This window comes from Vicia villosa, linkage group LG3 (genome assembly GCF_029867415.1).
Source record: "Vicia villosa cultivar HV-30 ecotype Madison, WI linkage group LG3, Vvil1.0, whole genome shotgun sequence".
Classification (NCBI taxonomy): Eukaryota; Viridiplantae; Streptophyta; class Magnoliopsida; order Fabales; family Fabaceae; genus Vicia; species Vicia villosa.
In genome coordinates this window covers 119,464,880-119,471,245 of record NC_081182.1, presented here as the reverse complement: position 1 = coordinate 119,471,245, position 6,366 = coordinate 119,464,880, and positions in this window count along the sequence as shown.

Here is a 6,366-nt window from a genome sequence, read left to right as displayed (position 1 = left end):
AAGTGCTGGTAAGAAGTTTGATGAGGAAACAAACCTTTGAAGTTTCTTTATTACCATCAAATGGTATCTTACCTCCAAGTGCTGGTAAGAAGTTTGATGAGGAAACAAACCTTTGAAGTTTCTTTATTACCGTCAAATGGTATCTTACCTCCAAGTGCTGGTAAGAAGTTTGATGAGGAAACAAACCTTTGAAGTTTCTTTATTACCATCAAATGGTATCTTACCTCCAAGTGCTGGTAAGAAGTTTGATGAGGAAACAAACCTTTGAAGTTTCTTTATTACCATCAAATGGTATCTCATCTCCAAGTGCTGATGAGAAGTTTGATGAGGAAACAAATCTTTGGAGAATTTCTCTTTATCTGAGATATTGTCTAAAATCACAACTTAGACCAATTTCGAGATGCAGACATCCGAAATAAGGGGAGGTTGCTTGCCTTTTTCTAAGTGTCAACACTTAGTTAAAGAAGATGGAATGCGCGTCCTACATTGCCATCCATTCACCAGAATCCACATGACGTATTCCTATAGGATTTTGTCTCCTCATCCCCCGCTAAGTGCGATAACGGGATCAGTTCATGTAAATATTTTATCAATTACAACATCTCAGGAGCGCCCAAAAATTCGGGCATTCTTTGATATTTAAGTCTCTTTCACGCAGGAGAGATCGAGATATCAATCTCTCTCCCTCCGGATAAAAGAAACTTAAATAGGGGCATCTGTCATACCCTAATTTTTGACCCCCCCTGAGATGACATATCTTCAGGATTTTCATCAGGTCAAAGCAAGTACCCAGAGCAGTCACTTCTTCATTTGGCATTTAATCAAGGATGTTCAAAGACAAGAAAACTCAGGCAAAGGATCAATCAATAGAAGGATTGGTCTCTAACACAATCATAGGACTCAAAAGCTTCACTTTTATATTCACCTATGATTGATTAGACACTCATTCATCTGAGTACAGGTTTACTCAGGTCACTAGACTAGGGTTTTTGAGCCTATTAAGGACTGAAATCAGGGATCACCTTTGGGAAACCCTAAAAAGCTCCAGGACATCTATTTAAGACTTCAATCATCTTCAAATGATCCATACAATAAGATCCACTGGACATCACACCTCAATTCAAGATCCACAGTCACCAATTTCATCTGGTCGACAATTAGGGTTTTTAACCTAATTCATCTGGATAGTTGACTTTTAATCAGGGCATGGATCCAAAACTCAAGGCATGATTCAATAATCTCTACTACCTCAATATAAACCATTTACATCACTCATTTGAGGAGAAGATCTTAATTCCACACAAAAGTCCAAAATCCCACTTTATCTGGAAAAAGTCAACTGTATGGGATCACCTTTGACTTTAAAGATTTTTGGTCAAACCATGACTTTCAAAGATCAATGTCATCAATACATGGATATTAAAGTCATTTGACTAAATAAATTCAAGAAGAATCATCAAAGAGCGAAAAGTCGGGAATTAGGGTTTTTGAGGGCATTGTGGGAACTCAAAATTTCACCTACACAACTCAAAAAACTTCCAACATGAAAGTTGTAGATCTTGCAAAATAAAACAACATCTTACATAGGAACTTTTTTCAAAAGATCAACCATTTAAGAGATTTGGAATTTTCAAGCTTTAGGTTATAAAAACACAGAAATTTTTCTAAGTGTGTTTAACCTAGTTTTCATCCAACTTTGGGCTCATTTTTCACAATTTTCCCAAATGATTCTGAAGAAACCCCAAACTAATGATTTGAAGTAGATGTTTAGGGCTTTCCAAATTGTGCTCAACCTTCTCCAAATTCATTTTGAGCTAGGAGTTATGCTTGTTCAAAGTTGGCCTCATAAGGTGAAATTATAGGTCATGTACAAATTGGAACTTTGCAATTTTGTGCAAATGCCTTCTCTAAATGATGCTACCCGACCTCTAATACATCTGCAAGCACACCATACATCCAATTTCATTATTGCATAAGGATTAGAGAAGATTCCCAAAAACAAAGGCATGTGATTATGTAATGATTACATTTAGGAATTTATGGCAAATTGATGAATCACCAAAGGAATCTCTTCCCAACCAATTGGAGCTCATTTCTGTCTCAGATTTGTCCCCTAAGATCAAGCAAAATCGAGGTCTAGGGGATTGATCAAATGGAATCAAAATTCTCATCATTGCATAAGAGATATTTGCAAACTTCCTTCATGGCCAAGAAAACCAAATCAACCTCACTAAGCAAGCTCACTCCTCTGCAACTATACTGAACCATTTGCCTATAAATAGGAGAGCATACCTCAGTAGAAAATCATGAAGGATAGAAAAACACTTAGAAAGGGGGGGTTTGAATAAGTGTAGCTTTAAAAACTTGACAGATAAAAATAAATTGCACAGTTATTTTTATCCTGGTTCGTTGTTAACTAAACTACTCCAGTCCACCCCCGCAGAGATGATTTACCTCAACTGAGGATTTAATCCACTAATCGCACGGATTACAATGGTTCTCCACTTAGTCAGCAACTAAGTCTTCCAGAGTCTTCTGATCACACACTGATCACTCCAGGAACAACTGCTTAGATACCCTCTAAGACTTTTCTAGAGTCTACTGATCAACACGATCACTCTAGTTACAACTGCTTAGTTCACTCCTAAGACTTTCCTAGAGTATTCTGATCAACACGATCACTCTAGTTCCTTACAACTTAATGTAATCAATTCTAAGAGTTTACAAATGCTTCTTAAAAGCGATAATCACAACTGTGATATTTCTCTTAACGTTTAAGCTTAATCTCACTAATATATTACAACAGCAATGTAGTGAGCTTTGATGAAGATGAAGATTCTGAGCTTTGAATTGAACAGCGTTTCAGCAAGTTAATTTTGAGTTGTTTGTTCAGGATCGTTGTTAACTTTGCTTCTCATCAGAACTTCATATTTATAGGCGTTGGAGAAGATGACCGTTGAGTGCATTTAATGCTTTGCGTGTTCCGTACAGCATCGCATTTAATGTTATACGCTTTTGTCAACTACCTCGAGCCTTGTTCACGCTGTGTCTACTGACGTAGCCTAGAATAGCTTTTAACGTTCCTTTTGTCAGTCAGCGTAGCTTGCCACTTGTACTTTCTTCTGATCTGATGTTTGTGAATACAACGTTTGAATATCATCAGAGTCAAACAGCTTGGTGCATAGCATCTTCTGATCTTCTGACCTTGAAGTGCTTCTGAGCGTGATACCATCAGAACTTCAGTGCTTCTGTTCTCTTGTTCTTCTGATGCTTCCATAGACCCATGTTCTGATTCTGCTTCGACCATCTTCTGATGTCTTGCCAGACCATGTTCTGATGTTGCATGCTGAACCCTTTGAGACAAAGCTTCTGAGCGCTGAATTATGCGTACTCTTTATATATTTCCTGAAAAGGAAATTGCATTGGATTAGAGTACCATATTATCTTAAGCAAAATTCATATTATTGTTATCATCAAAACTAAGATAATTGATCAGAACAAATCTTGTTCTAACAATCTCCCCCTTTTTGATGATGACAAAAACATATATAAATGATATGAATTTGCGATCAGAAAGAATAAACGGCAAAAGACAAATTACACAGCTATAGCATAAGCATATGAATATGTCTCCCCCTGAGATTAACAATCTCCCCCTGAGATAAATAATCTCCCCCTGAAATAAATACTCGAAGAACTTTAATAAAAGACTTCCCTGATTATTTTGGTAGAGACGATCATATAAGCTTCTTGTCTTCAGAGAATTCATAGCTTCTGACTTTTGCTTCCATAGGACAGCTTCAGAACTAGAATTTCTTTAGATTCCTAGAACACTCACAGCTTCTGATTCCTGCTTCCATCTAGGACAGCTTCAGAACTTGAATTTCTTTGATCTTCTGAACATTCACAGCTTCTGACTTCTGCTTCCATCTAGGACAGCTTCAGAACTTGAATTTCTTTGATCTTCTGAACATTCACAGCTTCTGACTTCTGCTTCCATTTAGGACAGCTTCAGAACTTGAGTTTTCTGGATCTTTAGAACATTCGCAGCTTCTGATTTCTGCTTCCCTCGGATAGCTTCAGAGCTTTGAATTTCTACTAACATCACTTCATGCTAGATTTGTATCAGAACATTGTTGAATGTACCAGAGCATCATCTGAGCATCTCTACATCCTGAAATGTTACAGAACAAAAAACTAAACGACAAAAGTCAGCATGAACGAGTTAGAACATAAAATGTATATTTGAACACATAATATGTATCAGAGCCATATAGGCTAAAATAATGTATCAGAGCAAATAGAATTTTGTCAGATCAAATAGACAAATATGGATCAAATTCTATTATCAGTGCTTCTGATCTCTGAAGCTTGATAGCACTCAGCTTGCTTCAGTTTCCATGGTTTTGCTTCTTGTGTTTGCTTTGAAGATTTTCTTTACTTCTTTATACCTGCAAAACACTTAAACCATATAGAACTTGCAGTTCTTGTTAGTGAATGTGTGGGAGCTTTACCCAGCAACTGATAGATTTAATCAAATCATTTATCATTTATCTTCTCCCCCTTTTTGTCATAACATCAAAAAGAATATTTCAAAAGATTCAAATGCATAAAACGACAAATAAAAATACTGGAATGTAAAAACAAAGAAACTTTTTATTGATAATCAAAAGATATTACAAAAGGTTCCTATGTTTAACAAGATGAGAAACATTCCTAGCAAATACATAAAAAGTCATCCCAAGAGGAAATGACTACAAAAATTAAAAACAGCACCCTAGCAGGACACGCTCTGTGTCAACCCATCAAGAATCCCTGTGGACTCTTGTCTTCCAGACTAGAACCTCCACTGTAGAAGAGATCCAAGTGACCAAAGAGGAAGAGAGGGACAGTTCACAGACAGAGAGCTAATGTTGCAAACGGGGCTTTCCCTCAACATAGAAGTTAAGAATATCATTCTTAACCTCCTCCCATAACTCAAGAAAGTCTTCTGTCTTTGGGTGAAAGTTGATAACAACATCAAAGAAGAGGTCTGACTTGAGAGGTATTAGGAGAGCCATCCCGAGATATGCATAGATCTGTCGCCTTTGAGTCATAGATCCTCAACAGACTTAGGATGAACGCTAGGAGTGAGCTAGGATTTTTTAAAAAGAGAAAAACTTGTTTGAGCAAGAGAAGAAAACGGAAGAGAGAGAGAAATAACTTGAGGAGGAATGCAAAGTGAGAGAGATATAAGAGAGAAAAGAAACGTTTGAAGAATATAAAAAGAAAAACTGAAAGATAGTTAATGATGAAAAGCATTTAATGTTACGTGACGTGAGGAGAGATAATAAAGACAAATGAGGTGACTAGCACAGTTACCTATGGTCGGCGTCCCTTCAACTGCACGCGCGCTTATCCATGAACAGTAACGACAGGTTTACCATCCCGAGATAAAACGTTACAGCTGTTTTGCTTTAAAAGAGGTTCTGCATCAACTTAGACAATGAAACGTCAGGAATAACCGAATCATAATTTCTAAAAGATTTCAATCAGAACTTCTGATAAAAAAAAATCCATTTTCATTTCAGAAGATACTCATACATGAGAACTTCTCATCTCCTCATTCTGGGCATAAATCCATACTGATGTTCTTCAGAATGAACTTAAACCTATCTTCAGCCAGGGGTTTTGTAAAGATATCAGCCCATTGATGGTCTGTATCAACAAAGTTTAAAGATATAACACCCTTCTGAACATAGTCCCTTATGAAATGATGTTTAATCTCAATATGTTTAGCTTTTGAATGAAGAATAGGATTCTTAGATAAACATATAGCAGAAGTATTATCACAGAATATAGGAATGTTACTCTCAAATATCTGATAATCTTCTAACTGACTCTTCATCCAGAGCATCTGTGTACTGCAACCAGCAGCAGCGACATATTCTGCTTCTGTTGTTGATAGAGCAATAGTTGCTTGCTTCTTGCTGTACCAGGAGATTAAATGACTTCCAAGAAATTGGCAACTTCCTGAAGTACTCTTTCTTTCAATTCTGTCTCCAGCATAGTCAGCATCGCAGAATCCTACTAAGTTGTATTCTTTAGATTTTCTGTAAACTAAGCCAACATTAGTAGTACCTCTCAGATACCTTAGAATTCTCTTAACAGCAGTTAAATGAGATTCTCTAGGATCTGATTGGAATCTAGCACACAAACAAACACTGAATAGAATGTCAGGTCTAGAAGCAGTCAGATATAGAAGAGATCCAATCATACCTCTGTATAACTTCTGATCTACCTTCTTACTTACCTCATCCTTACCTAGGATGCATGTTGGATGCATAGGAGTTTTGGCTTCTTTGCAGTCCAGAAGATTAAACTTCT